A 15,986-nucleotide genomic window follows, 5' to 3' on the forward strand; every position below is an offset into this window, starting at 1 on the left:
GCTGCTGCTTTTCACTGTTGCATGGAGAATAGTATGATGAAAACTCTGAGAAACACTCAAAAAAACCCCAACTCCTTTCAGGCTAAACTTGCAATTACCAGTTCATTCCAATGTCTGAGGTAAGTGCACTTTTGTACTGCTATCAGCTTTGCCTGCAGCTGAGATGAACACTGTAAGATCGAGTTCCCTGACTCCCCAGATACAGAAGGCTGTATGCCGAGAGATGCAGTTGTGAGAAACCTTAAGCTGCAGGAAGGCAGACCTGGTGAGCATTGGAGACACTTGGCATTGAGCTGTGAGCTGCCAGGGGCCTCTTCACTCCCTCCCAACCATCTCCCCATGCAGGAGGAGACAGCCCCAGATCTGGAAAGCTCTTGGCTGAAGTAGGTTTTCATATTTATCATATAGAAAAGGCATGCAGCTGTTCTGGTTTTAAAACTATTATACGTTACTGAGTTTTGAATACTGTTACTGTAAAGATACTAGCCGTGCTTGGCCAATTAGTCCTGCTAAGCCAGGTAAACATCAAGAGAAGGAGATTCCTTTAGCAGGAATTCCTTTCCCAATATCACCCATTTCATCATAGCTTCATCATCAACACTTATCAAGACTGAGGTGGATTTACTGAGGCATGGCTTTAGAAAATTGAGCACAGATAATTTGCCTAAAATCTGCGACACTTCTCCCCCTTTTTCTAAACAGGCAGCACGTCCCCTTGCAAGAACCTCCAACTTCCATTTCAGAAAAATGATTGCTTTGTCATTGTGATTCCCAGAAAGCAGGGAAGGAATCCTTGCATGAGTCACGCATTACTCCTGGTAAGAATTTCCTTTCGTTTCAATGTTGTTATGATGTTAGAGCTGTGTAATAAAGGCTGGTTGGGTTTCCTGGCTTAGTCATGTAAAACAATTACATGAAGTAACAGGTTTGACAAGGGTTTTAAGTAAGTGGCTGTTAATTCATGCCCAGCAAGGAATAGGAGGGAGACTCGGACTGGGAGAGAAAAAGCATTTATGTTACGTTCAGAAGTCTCTTCCCTTTTTTTTGATAGCTACCAGTGAGATGAATGTAAGCTCTATCTGACAGAAGGAGAACTCATTAAAAAAAGGAGGGAAATATTTAGATTGAAAGAAGTTGTTTATGTCTGTAAGAACCATAACCACACAGCCAGAGATTATTTAGAAAATAAAAGTGTGTCACATGGAAGATCCGGGGGAGCAACTCCAGGAGTCATTGTTGGCATTGCTGCTATTTACATTATCAGATTGTACTCTCTTGTCCTGTGCTATACCTTTTGTGTAAAAATACACAGCTAAACACAAAGTGAGTGGCTGCACTTTACTGAATGTTCAAGAGACAGCAAGTTGATGTTTATGAAAATAGCATTTCCCAGTTAATATTAGAAAACCATTGCCCCCCCCCCATTAAATGATGGTCTCTTTTGGAAGATTATTTGAATAAAACGTGCAGAAAACCTAGCACTATTAGGCTGTAGCGAGGAATACTGAAAGTTTTCATCCAGGGAAGAAAAATTTGAATACTCGTAATATTTATCAGCATCCCAGAGAAAATCTGCAAACAGAAAATATGTAGCTACAAATCTGTAACAGGGATTGTTTGAAGAGGTTTGACTCACCTTGGACTAATGCCGGTGCATGTCCAGAAACAATTTTCATCACGTTACCTGAGGTGCCTGTCTGCAGTCATACAGAGCAGGGTATTGCATCCTAAGCACCTGACTCTGTGCCCACTAGGTCAATGGAAATATAATCAATGCCTTACAGGAGGCAGGTGGCTATTTCAAAATACTGGAGAGTGAGGGAATAATTGAAGTGTTGTGTTCTTTGAAGAAGAAGGGTGCCTTGAATATTGGCAAGGCAGCTTTCTTGAGAATGAAATGGTCTGCTTAGCGTGACTCAAAACCCTATGGAGGCAAAGATTATTTCTCTCAAAATATGAAGGAAATACATGAGACTGGAGAAGCACGATTTACTTATTTAACAGGCTAGGTTAGGGATTAGTGATGTTTGGATTTCTGCAGCAGGAATGTAGTCAAACATGGGGGCAAGAACTGATAGAAAGTGTCTGGGTCTATGACCATATGTTGACCTGTTCTTGGATTTGTGAGTTGTATGGGTTAATTGGTATGTCTGATGACTTTTTACCCTCGTTTTGTGATTCTTTCAATTGCATATAATGTCTTTATCTTTTTGGATATGGATGGTTTTCAACAGTACGGCAGCGCTTCAGAAATTGCACAGCCTCGGTGATATGGTTGTGAAGTGCTTTCATCAAAGACCTAAGTGTAAAATAACAGAAACTACAGAGGCAGTAACTAGGCCTGAGCATCAAATAGAAGTTTTCTTCTGCACGAGGCACCTTTGCCCTTTTGACATGCTCTTTTTCAAGTATTATAGGCATCAGGTTTGCAGTGTAGTAAATGTGACAGCATTGTCAGACATTGTTCCAAATAATATTGTAAACATACTGCAAAGTTCCAGGGGGTTGCACTGAGTTGTTTTAAAGTGTATGTTACAAATTATTTTTTCAAGTAATCTAATTGTGTGTCATATCAAAGATACAGGGGAAGAAACTGAAAAATCTTTTAGCACTCACAATCATAAAAACAAAGTAAATGTTTATCAGGAGATGAGCAACACTCACTGCATTTAGCAAAAGCAACTGGACAAGAGTCATCAAACTGGCTGTATAGGTGCTAGGATGAGAGTAATCACCACGGTGAAGAGGGCTGCAACTTTGGCTTGAAACCTTTAAAATAAAAGCATTAGTTGGTCTTTCACCAGGCCAGAGCTTTTTGGTTTGGCTGGCAGTGTTGCATGTTTTTGTTCTTGTTTACACACAAAAAATTCTAATTGAAGCATGTTGAGAGACAAGATAAAAATGGGAGGAGGACTGCTTCTGTATTAAGGAACAGTAATTAGAATATCATGTGCCTGCCCAAAACTGTCTACTGGATAGGTAAGGATTATATTGATGCATTTTACTTTTGCAGAATACTTGTCTATTGTGAAATAACCTATCCAAGTGAAGATGATGCTTGGCAAAGTCCTGCTGGGCATTAAATCAGCCAGTATCTTAAAGAAGAAATAAGCAGCCACTCTGTAATATCCACATATATACTTATGTCTAGAACACAAAAATAATAATTTGTTAGGATCATATTTTAGTAGCAAAGTAAGTATACTATATACACAAGGACAGTGATTCTCAAAGAAACAGAATCATTTGAATCCTAAAACATTTTTTAAATTGCAGTAACTATATTAAAAAATTGTTAAAAGAACTGCTGAAACTGATCCTACCAGGTAAACATAAAAATTAATTTATATTCCTAATACTGCTTAATAAATAGATAGGGACTAAATCATCCCAGTCTGTTCAGTCTATTAGTATATCTCATAGCCTTTCCATGCCTCAAATTCTATCATTGTTGCTCTTGCACATTTGAAAGTGTGTATTTGTTTTCAGTCCCGCTTCTTTTAGCCATCTGTTGAGACACTACATTGCCTTTTTACAATTTTTAATTTCTCTTGTAACCTTCTGTGGAATGCCTTGAAAATAAATAATTTCAACCACTTTTTTTAAGTCAAGAATTTGTTGGTACAGAATCACATGAGAGTCTGGGTTGGAAGGGACCCATGGTTAAGGAATTCTGAAGAACTGGACAGAGATGCTTTTCCTCTACAAGAGTAGTTTGGACTTATTAAAGTTTTAGATTCTAGAGCATATTACATTCATTCAGCTGGAAAAAGGTGTCACTGATCTGTCATTTCCAGAAACTGTGTAACTTCTGGTTTAGATATCTGTGCATCTCCATTATCTGACTCTTCCTCTTGTCTTCTGACTTTTGATAGTAGTCCATACATTCTGTACTTCAAAATACTTGCCTGACAATACCTAGTGGATACTACTTGCTGCCCTTGAATTTATCCATCTGTTCCCACATGTAAAGAAACTGTGACGTTTGGAGCTCTTAATCTGTAACTATTTAGTCTCTGTGATGAAAAGAGATAGACAATAGATGGAAAAGAGATAGAAAAGTCAATAGTGTATATCATGTATCTCATACAACTGGCCTCGGCCCATCGATCCAGCCTGTCCAGGTCCCTCTGCAGAGCCTTCCTACCCTCAGGCAGATCAACACTCCTGCACAACTTGGTGTCGTCTGCAAACTTACTGAGGCTGCACTTGATCCCCTTGTCCAGATCATTGATAAAGATATTAAACAGAACTGGCCCCAACACAGAGCCCTGGGGAACACCGCTTGTGACCGGCCACCAACTGGGTTTAACGCCATTCACCACCACTCTTCGGGCCCGGCCATCCAGCCAGTTCTTTACCCAGTGAAGAGTACACCTGTCTAAGCCATGAGCAGCCAGTTTCTCCAGGAGAATGCTGTGGGCAACAGTGTCAAAGGCTTTACTAAAGTCCAGGTAAACAACATCCACAGCTTTTTCCTCATCCACTAAGTGGGTCATCTTGTCATAGAAGGAGATCAGGTTAGTCAAGCAGGACCTGCCTTTCATAAACCCCTGCTGGCTGGGCCTGATCACCTGGTTGTGCTGCACGTGCTGTGTGATGGCACTCAAGATGATCTCCTCCATAACCTTCCCCAACACTGAGGTCAGGCTGACAGGCCTGTGGTTCCCCAGATCCTCCTTCTGGCCCTCCTTGTAGATGGGCATCACATTTGCTAACCTCCAGTCAACTGGGACCTCCCCAGTTAGCCAGGACTGCTGGTAAACGATGGAAAGCGGCTTGGTGAGCACGTCCACCAGCTCCCTCAGTACCCCTGGGGGGATCCCATCCGGCCCCATAGACTTGTGTGTGTCTAAGTGGTGTAGCAGGTTGCTAACCGTTTCCCCTTGGATTATGGGGGCTTCATTCTGCTCCCTGTCCCTGTCTTCCAGCTCAGGGGGCTGGGTACCCCGAGAAAAACTGGTCTTACTATTAAAGACTGAGGCAAAAAAGGCATTAAGTACCTCAGCCTTTTCCTCATCCTTGTGTCCAAAGAAGGGCAACGAAGCTGGTGAAGGGTCTGGAGCAGAAGTCTTATGAGGAGCGGCTGAGGGAACTGGGACTGTTTAGCCTGGAGAAAAGGAGGCTGAGGGGAGACCTTATCGCTCTCTACAACTACCTGAAAGGAGGTTGTAGCGAGGTGGGGGTCGGTCTCTTCGCCCAAGTAACAAGCGATAGGATGAGAGGAAATGGCCTCAAGTTGCTCCAAGGGAGGTTTAGATCGGATATTAGGAAAAGTTTCTTCACTGAAAGACTTGTCAAGCATTTGAACAGGTTGCCCAGGGAATGGTTGAGTCACCATCCCTGGAGGTATTTAAAAGATGTGTAGATGTGGTGCTTAGGGACATGGCGTAGTGGTGGACTTGGCAGCGTTAGGTTAACGGTTAGAATTGATGATCTTAAAGGTCTTTCCCAACCTAAGCGATTCTATGATTCTATGTAGTTGTCCAACTACATGTAAATATTTTACAGAATCAATTAAATAACTCACTTGCTAACATCAGTTTTGAAAACAAGGCAGCAATTCTGAAAATGAAATTTGCTTTCTATAGTGTCTAGCCTTCTGCTTGCTTCATCAAAAGCCATTCAAATTGTTCTATTACCAGACTTACTAACCTGTTTCAAATTCCACCAGAATAATTCTTTATTGCAGCAAAATTGCTCCAGCAACTGATATTATTGATTATTAAATGTTTTTTAGCTACAGAGAAGTAGTTTAAAAAGTAAGAAATGTGTTCTTTGTTAAAGGACATATCTTGTTGAAAGCAATAATAACCACAATATAAGACAAATACAAATATAAACTAACAAACAATAAAAAGGGATTTATGAAATTCCGAATTTTTTCAATTTTGGAGGTTAATTAGTAGCATAACAGTGTAATCTTAAGGTAAGTCACTCTTCAATGAGTCTTACAGATACAGATGATTTGCATAGTCAGTGAAGGCTATTTGTCTCTATTCCATTATTTGTAACTAGGACAAAGTGCTTTCAAATTGATAAGCCTCCTTCCTTTGTAACAAAACAAAAAAAACTACACAGCAAGCCTTGTTAGAGGCACTTTTCCTGTATTTGTAATATTTTGAAGTTTCATGTATTTCCTAAGTTTTAAGAACTAAAATGGTAATAACTCAGTCTGAACTTCTACACAGCATTAACCATAGGCTACAACATGGTAAATCCTTAACAAAGCTTGCTAATGCATTATAAATAAAATGTAGCTGTTTCAGACACATACCCAAACTTGATGTGTACATTTCAGGGCAATGGGAAATCGACCAAATCTTTAGTTACTTGTATAGTTATTATAGTTAGTTTTCATTTTTGTTGTTGTTTTTTTAAACTTCATTTATTTCCAAATTGGATACCAATTATTTCAGTTTTGCCAGTGTCCTTCTGCATATTAAAAGCTCTCAATTAATACAGGTTTTCTCCTTAGGCTGCTATCAGCACTTATGTTACCTTTTACTTTTTTCCTCTTCTTAATAAATAAACATAGAGTTTTTCAAGCTTCTCTGAAGTAATGCGTTCGGAACCTGTATAAGTTTTAAATATTTCTCCTAAAACATGAACACTTGAATTGGATGATGTATGCTAACACTGACTAACAGTTCAATTTTTGGGGTACTGTAAATGTAAGTTCACAGTAAATTTCTTCTATAAATGGTCGTAACGATTATTAAAGCCATTTACACCTCCTGATGAGTGAGTGGCAAGAATAGATCCCTACAGAATCAAATGATAATTCTGTTGAGGACCGTGTCTCAAATCTGTCACTTGTAATCTATTTAGTAGGTGCTGTAATTGCACTTATTCTTTAACTGCCACAAGGCCTGTGATAGAAGTGAGAACTCTGATAGAAGTCTTATTATATTGAACCCATCTTCATTGATAAATGCATACATTTGTCAAATAGTACTTCGAATTCACTTAAAAAGATGCAGTTTTCAATTTAAAAAAAATCCAAATTGATGTCTTTCCTATAATTATTTATTACTTTGAAAACTGGACTTCAGTCAACTACTTGTTGTAAAATAAGTCAAAGAGGAGGAAGTTGCTTCCCAAGCAGCACTGGGGCAGCGTGCTTGGAAGTATCTTGGAAGGCGTACCTAGCCAGTTTAACATCTGTTCTTCCCTGTTATGTAGCAATAACATTAGGTTCTTGCTAGTAACAGAATTTATGGCTGGGAGATTGTAACAGCTGATCAAACAGATGGAAAAGTTGTAATTTAGGCAATGAACGAAAAGAATGCTCATACCGAGCAAGTCAGAAATTAGTACCTCACGTGCCATATGCAAGTATTTGGGGGAAAAACGCTTCCCACTAGATCCCTGGTTTGCTGAGGAGGAACAAGTGTTAGTAAAAACATAAAATCCCTGCTATTTAGCAATGCTATGCTATTAATTACAGCAAATTGAGCATTCACAAGGAACAAGGAATTCCTTTCAGTTACTGGCACTGAAAATATAAAAACCTTACTTTCTGTACTGGAAGCAATAAAATTTAAAAGCTTGTAAGATTATTGTTATCATGAAGCTTCCTTCAAACTAATAAATTCAAACAAATTATAGTACCTCTTTAGAAAGTAACAACCTTCAGCTTGTGATTTATTTTTAATTATTTTAAAGCAGTTCAGATGGAGGATTTAAAAGAAAAATCTTCAACCAGATTGAATAATTTCACATAAAACCTAAACATGAGTAAGTCTTTTAAAGTTTCCTAGGTCCAGATTAAATCACTTACTGTTAAATGTAAGCAAACTGAAACAGGAATTTTCATACACAAAAACACATTTTCAATCGAGTTAGTGATATAATCAGAATGATTAAATTCTGTATATCACAATTGTTTAAGTTCAAATGACAAAAATCTCAACAAAACTGATGGTATCAGGCAGTTCTGTCATTTTTAAGCCTGAGCAATGCATGAGTCTTAACACTATAAACCACTTGATCCATGGTACCCTATCGCTAAGATCCTGCCGAAAGGAGCAAATGCCAGGGATAATTCAGCTCCTAAGCCAATTGCAGTGGAAAGCAGGGATCATATCAAGACCAATTTGGAGCAGATTAATGAAAAAAGGCTTAATGAACCATGTACCCCTAAAAGAATGCTTGTAAAATCCACCCCTAATGAGGGTGGGGAGATAGAAAAGATTGTGAGAAACAAGTCAGGACCATTAACCTTGGGGTATTACGAGATCCTTGAGAGTCTAATTCTTGTCACAAGGTCAAGCTTTTACAAAGCAATTATTAAGGATCTCCATAGTATCAACATACAGGCACACACACATACTCAAAGCCTTTTAACCTCAGGGATTCTGGACTCATTTCCCTTTTCCTACTAATCACTTTTTTTTCCCCCCTGCTTTCCTTGTTCATAAAGGTACATGTTATAGTACCTATACAGATGATGTATCTCCTGACTTGTGCAAGCGATCTAATTGTACTAGTCAGTGCCTAAACAAAAGGGGAGAACCAAGGTTTTATTTATTTCACTTCTGCCTTTCTCTCAGCTTGATTCGTGTGCCTCTGCATTGGAATGAAGAAAGAAAGGAAAATTCTCATCTCTCTGCCATAGTGGGCCTGCTGTTCTAACTTTAATCTTGAATGAGGATAGGTTGGCATTGGCCCACTGCCGATTTGAATTTTTCCAAAGTACAAGAAGATAGACTGCCATGAGCGATCAACTTCAAGCAATTTATTAGTCCTATCTTCTTCTGATCCAGATATGTATGGAAAGGAGAATGCTGGATAAAAAGACAAAAATATAATTTTAATTTAATGCCTATAGTGTGACAGTGAAGTCTGACATTACTACTGTAATTTCTGCTCATGCAACTAAGGTATAGAATTTTATAAATCTCATTATGGAGCTGCAGAGCTCAGCTAACAGTTTGACAGCTAGATTGTGCTGCTGTCAGTTCATTAGCACGTGGGCATTCTCATTAAAATCACTGGGAGCAAATAAGCTAAAGAGAGAGATACTTAGGAGTAGCAGAGTCTGTCCTTTCATTGAGATGAACAGGAATTCTTCTTGGGCGACAACTCTGGGATTTGCTCTGGTCACATGGGCCACTTCAATGGAAATGAAATCATACAGGCAGTTTGTTAACTTCTCTGCAGAGTGAAATACAGAATTAAGTATTGGACAGTGCAGGAAGAAAAATTTGTTTTGCATAAATACATTCTTATAGATGGCCAACTGCTAAAATGAGTAGTATAAGGCAAGAAAAGTTTAGGAGTTTCTTGGTAAATACTATCGGTGCAATACTGTGTCAAAGTCTGTTCAAAATGTGACTAGTTTAACTTAATATGATTATTTCCTTTCTCAGAAGCCACTGTTGTATACTGAAATTTATTTTATTTTCAGATTGGAACACAGTCTGTGTGATCACATTTATAACTCTTTAAATGTTGAAATGTTAAGGAGCAGCTACAACTACCTGGGCTGTAGAGTTCTACAGTTTTAAATCTGGGCTAATGGATTTTTATCTCCAAAGACAGCTTCTCTAATTCCACTTTCATTTCTGTGTAGTACGAGGACCTGGAGTACTTTTTCTGCCGATTCCTTTGCAACAACCACATCACTGTTATCTCTTCACTCTTTCCTTCTGCTTAGAAAGGAAAAACGTGTAAGTAAACTAAAGGTACAGAACACTTTCTGCCAATTTTATTACTCTGAAGCTTTCATTTTCCCCAGCAGCACTACATCTTACCATCAAAGCAATACAATAATTAGTGATTAGGTCAGCAAGAATCCTGAATTCATATGTATCAAAATGTTAAGCTGTCCAAAAGCTTAGATCCTTTCATTTACTTATAAGTAGCTCTGAATGTTCTGGAAAGATAAAATCTGAATTGAAATCGAAGATCAATCAAATCTGTAAATACAAAACACAGCTGAAAGAGTCGAACAGATTTATATTTTACGATCAGAATTTTACCACCAAGAATGATGGTGCATTCTTGGAGGTACATGTTTCAGCATCGAACCACAAATTCTAACTAATTCCATTCTCAAGAAAACAGTCACAATGGAAGATTGTAGTCCTGAAAGCTCTGTTATCTATCTTGATTTGCATCTCTGTAGCCTTCTGCACAAAGGAAGGAATCAAAGGAGAAATTCATACTGGGGCAATTCCACAAGACAGAGGCTTAAATGAGGCAGGAATAAGGAATTCATAAAGCCATGTTACCTTCTCTGTATGCCTCAGCGGTTTGTGATTATTGCAGCTATCAAGGAAGCTGCACAGGTAAGAAATGAAGTGTTTTTAACACAGCACGTATTTCTCTTGGGTATTATCTCTAATGATGTTGGACATAGTTGATAGGATGAACACTGTGATTCAACTTTCAAAAACTTAACAAAGGACTTTTTATATTCAGGATGTGAAGAAGTTCCCCCGAGTTCTTTAGGAGGTTAAAATATAGTATTATGTTACAGTCTTAGCAGCTCTGAGCCAAGCAGACAAGCCTTAATTTTATCCACAAGTACTCATGGATGCAAGCTGTGAAATATAAGTTTGAACATCTGCTTCAGTTTAATTCTTTTAATAATGACTGACCCAATTCTTGAATTAGTCATCATGTTTTAATATACTGAAATATTGTGCAGTATGTCAGTGGAATACTGGAATAGCAAGGTGAAGATTTTTTTCAAATTTTTTTAATAAAAATGTTGGCATTTTGAAGAGAATACAATACAAAATGTCAAAAATTTCAAATCTCAAATGCAAATTTTTTCTTTTTTCATGAGAAAGATAGCAGGAGCTGACATGCTGGAAGGCTTTTAAACACTTGCAAACATAAAGGCGAGGAGAAATCTTCAAAAAGAATTCTGTAACAGGTCTCTTCTCTTTATGTATGATACCTGCCTGCTGTGACAGTTTGTTTACAGCTGTCTATATAACTCTATACAAATTTTTAGATGTAGCCTCTAAGTTTGCATTAAAACTAATCTAGCTTCAGAAATTTTTAACAAAATATTGATTATTATAATTCTATGGGAGGTAGATTACCATCTTGCAAACAACTTATTGTTGTTGCTTATCCTCAAGCTGTGAAATGTTCTTTTGTCATAAAGGAACCATCTTGTCATACCGGAAGGACTGTCATATGTGCATTTTTCAATGCCACAGCAGTTGAGTCTTCAGTAGTAATACTCACAAAAAAACCCAGGATTGTTGTATGGCTCACATTCGTAACCTGCAAAAAACTGAAACAATACTGGGCTTCAAAAATGACTAAGGTAAGATTTAATAAAAGGGTACAGAATGCTCTAAGACTAATGCTATGAAAAGTCATAAAAGAGCAGTAACACAGGTACTATTGATAACAAACCAAAAAAGCCCTGCCGCTGCCAGAAATAGCAAAAGGCCAAAGTCTTCAGGTCGGGATTGGATCTAAAGTTCATACATAGTTTCAGCAGGTTCATTCCGTTAGAAAGATGACAGTTCAGTTATTACAAAGTTCACATATGAACGTAGATGATACGCTCCCCATATATTTCAAAAAGTAATGTTAAAATAGGCCCTGACTCAGAAACTGAACTATCAACACAATGAATAACATACCTGTATATATCTGTTCCCAATAGCTGCAACTCGCTTAGGTGCTTTGGCTGTTAATTCTAACTAGGGTCCTACTAAACCTTGAAGATGGAGGCAGGGCATTCTGACTGCAAAGCACTATTCACCAGACCTTTCCTACCCCAGGAATCAGTGAGCGAGTACCAGAATATTTAAGTAAATCGTTTCCTGCAAACCATTTCATAACAGAGCTGGAGTAGCTGAATTAAATGAACAAAAAGTATGTTGTCATTTAAATCCAGAGCACTGTCACATTTTAATGAAAGCAGCGACTCCTCATAAGCTGTACGGGAAGCTCTTGTCTTGGGGATAGGCATTTTACACAGCAGCGTGACATCTGAAACCTTACCGTAAAAGGGAGCTACAGCTCATTTAAGTAATATTTATCTTGTATAACCAAATGGTCTCTGATGAAAATTTAATATTCTTTTTCTTTACAAACACAATCAACATAGTGGAAGGTGAAAAGTTTAAGTCTGTTTTAGTCAGTGCCTGGCATTGTGACCAGAACTCCCAACTGTTGAAAGCTCACCAATCTATCTGAAGTACTATAAAGCGTTATGAGCAGGGCCATGGTATACCTGGCCTGCTATCAAACCTTCTGAATATGGAATAGTGAGGCAGATGAATGGAAAAGATGATTTTCCTCCCTTGCCTCGACATCCTGAATGTAAAAGAAAAAACCGAACTGGCATCCAACTTCTGCATTTATCCCCCCCATTCTGTGAGAAATTGTGCTGTGAATGACTAATAATGCACATGCGTGCAAATCTGAGTAGTATGAAGCACGTCAGTATGAATCCTGATGACCTTTTCCATGTTTAAATAGCTTTTATGAAATATATTGCCATTGACTTTAAATGCTTATGTAAAATCTGAGCAAAAGAGTAGGTTAGGATTTACTGCTCACATGATATTCCTTGAGAATATATTCTTCTCCTGTCAAGTAACTAAATAAAATTTGATCCTATTGATGGTTTGATTGCTAAAATAACATTATAAACATTGTCCCAAGAAAGACTTGTAGAAAATACTGCTTAGTCTCAGGTTTTTTCTTTTCCAGAAATATTTGGGATCTCTTTATTCATATATAAATATTCATAAATAATCATATATATTATTTACAAAATATAATTATGTAAATTAAGCAGGTAAAAATAGAGATTGGTTAAATCCTAAAAACAAAGCAGAGAGAAAGCTGGGTAGGGTCACATCTCACAGAACAAGGTAATACTATGACTCTTCTCCCAAATCTCAAACAGAAAAGACACTTTGAAGAAAAAGCAAATAAGCAACAACTTCAAGATATATCTAACCCATGAGGCTGTCCTAAATGATGTGTTGTTTAAGCCTAAACCAAATCCTTTCCATGGAATTATGGGATGGGAGGAAGGACAACAATTCCCTGTACATAAATTATCCATATATCAATATATGGAAATATATTCAATATATATTCATATATTGATACCGATATATGGAAACTAGTATACAGAGGTTTTATCACAGTAAGCTTGATACCTGACATCTCAGTGCAAGTCTGCATGGAATGACTCAGTTCGTTTTAATGCAGAATATGTCCCTTAGGGGACGTAAACAGCAAAGGCAGTTATTTACCTCTACTGCATATCTAGAGGTACATTTATCAAACTGTTTCTAGAAAGCCCATGTGCATCCTCCCTTGCAGCCAAAATATCTAAGAGCCTAAGAAGAAAGAAAACCATTCTGAATCTGGAGAAGTAAATGAAAAGAAGTAAAAGCAAAGTAAACATTGGCTTGCCTATCTAGTTAACATAGATACTTCCAGCTTCTGTACTGAGTATAAAGTGGAATTCTCTCCAAATGAAAAATTTATTCAGTCACTAAGTACAGCTGGAACAGCCATTTTGAGAAACCTGGTTTTCATTTTGCCAATCTCTTCTAACTTTGTACCGTCTTTCAAAAGTCTTGAACTTAAATTTATACCACAAATAATATTTCTGCTCTACAAATCATGTCACTGGACATCAAAGTGCCTGATCTGAGCAAAGAAGTGCCATGAAGATGGAATGTACATGTCCCACATTCTGGGCTTGAACAGGAACAATGTAGAATGCTTAGGGTTATTACATCTATTCACCCATAGCAAAATTGTATAGTCATACGCTGCTTGCTGACATGTCCAAAGTTGGTAAATACAGCTGATGTGGAACAAATCTTTTACTTAGGAATATTTGCCACGCCAGCGTGTCCGAAGGTTGCATTAAGGCTGGGTCTCATAATCCCACTGCAAAACAAAACCAAAATTTCTCTATTTGTATATTCATTTTGTTAACTTGAATGTCTATCCATTTTGATATATTGTAAAATGAAAATCTGTCAAGAACTAATAAAAGGCCTGAGTACTACAAAACTATGATTGCATTCATATTTGGTTCTAATTGTTAGTTACATGCATAGAAATACATGAGGTCAGACTTATAGTTCAGCCATACCAGTATAAATGTGGAGAATCTGTCTGTTAGTATAGTTTTAAGGTGACTGTTTCTTGATAATGTAAGAATAATAATTTTTTATTTTCAGAAACTTGTTATTTTACCAAAGTATAAATTAACAGCGAACTATTTTGTAATGCAAGAGTCAGGTAGATGGATTTTAAAACATAACAGGGTCATAACCTATTTGCTGAAAACTGGGTACATTCAAATAACTAAATACAGAAATATTAATGATCGAGCAAGTTCTTTTCTTTCCTCAGGTTTTCAGGGCTCTTTGTAATGTTGAGGATCTCTTTTGTGTGTGTTAATTCTATTTGTGCATGTGTTCCTAAAGTCACGTGTTTTTTTCCCTAAAATTCAGGTTTATGTCAACACCTTTCTGTACAAGATCCTCTTCTAGCAAAACTGGAAATTGAAAATGTAACTTAGTGTGTGCTATTGTGTCTATGAATCTGTAATTTTATCTGTATTACACTATTTCATCTTTTACTTTTCAGTTCATTTGCTGGATGCTTATGCAGAGTTGTGACAAAGCTGAATGAAAAAGGATATGAAACATAATGGTTTTAAAAACACCTACTTGGTATCTTTTAAAATATCAACTATATTTTGACAACATCAAAGGCCACACCACAATTCTGTAGGAGATGTTGAGGAAAGTAACAGTGGCTTCTGCAGAAAACCAATGTCTGACTACAGAAAACACACTTGTGGGAAAACTGTTGGTGCCGGGTTCCAACAACTGGCTGCTGTGGTGGAGCTGCTTCTGTGTCACAGCGGAGGGCAGCCGCTGCTGGCTACAACAAAAGCCTGTGGGAGTGTGAGTTAGCAACTTCACTCGGAGCAAGGACCTCACTGCAAGGACGTTTCTTTCTCAAGATGATAAAACTCAACTTGCAGTCATATTTGGGATGCTGTTCTACAGCTGTTTCCCCTCGTGCAGTTCAACTGTGAATAATAGTGTTTGATTAAAATGTTATTCCACAGGACCTGTGTCACTTGTTTCAAAACTCATAGTGAAATATGTCAGAGCACAGCTACAGGTTAGCATTGTAGAAAGCCTCATTCCATGGTACTCGTTGCAAGGCTTGCAAAGGGAGGCTAGAGAACAATGTAGGTTTTTTCCCATTGTCTTTCACCCTCACTCTTCTGCCTCATGTCATTGCCCCAGGTCTGCACTACTGCTTCCAAACCAAGTATTTCTGACAGGAGAGTGTGCACTCATACTGCTTCTCCAGCTCTGTCACTCTGCCTTGAATAATTTTTAAAACAGACATAAAACTACAACCATCCTGGAAGGAGTGGTATAAGTTTCTTAGAGAAATAAGGTCTTGTAAGTTTCTTGAAACTCTGGTTGAGGAAAAACATTAAAAGTACTTAAGTACAGGGAGAAAAAGGCAGAAGGAACTCGGGTATTATAGGTGTGTGACAGCAGCTTGTCCTAGCGTACCTACAGCACTTGCTGCCTTCTGCAGGGGCCGAGTTTGCTGTGTTGGCACAGGGAGAAAACGTGCAGGGAAATTGGCAGAAGTCAGGACACCACACTTGACTGGGGATTAACTTATTTTAATACACTGTAATTTAAATGCAATGCTAATAAATTTGGAGATAGAAAAGTGTAACAATAATTTGTATTATGGTTAACTTCATGTCTTCTATTAGTACGAGAGCAGGCCCAGTTAAAATAAAAACCAACAAAAGCCAGACAGTGCTGGGAAATTTCCAAATGTGGCTGTGTATGACTAGTGCAAACATTGCAGAAGCAACGAGATTAACGGTAGCAGCCCAAGAAAGAGCTGTGAAGCTGTCTTCTATGCATTTTTATGCATTTACTTTATGCCTAACTCTGCAGGTAAAATCCTTTGCATCTGTTTTCAAT

General features: G+C 37.9%; 2 long non-coding RNA genes across 2 annotated transcripts; both read left to right on the plus strand.

Annotated features, from left to right (window-relative positions):
* Positions 1 to 261: 261 nt before the first annotated feature.
* On the plus strand, positions 262 to 9,638 carry LOC142408728 (uncharacterized). The gene is made up of 3 exons (XR_012775392.1): positions 262 to 383; positions 703 to 818; positions 9,578 to 9,638. It is a non-coding gene; the product is annotated as an uncharacterized LOC142408728 (long non-coding RNA).
* Positions 9,639 to 10,138: 500 nt separating this feature from the next.
* Positions 10,139 to 15,086, plus strand: LOC142409406 (uncharacterized). The gene is made up of 3 exons (XR_012775614.1): positions 10,139 to 10,295; positions 11,126 to 11,290; positions 14,605 to 15,086. It is a non-coding gene; the product is annotated as an uncharacterized LOC142409406 (long non-coding RNA).
* Positions 15,087 to 15,986: the final 900 nt, after the last annotated feature.

Source organism: Mycteria americana, chromosome 4 (assembly GCF_035582795.1).
Source record: "Mycteria americana isolate JAX WOST 10 ecotype Jacksonville Zoo and Gardens chromosome 4, USCA_MyAme_1.0, whole genome shotgun sequence".
In the NCBI taxonomy this organism is placed as follows: Eukaryota; Metazoa; Chordata; class Aves; order Ciconiiformes; family Ciconiidae; genus Mycteria; species Mycteria americana.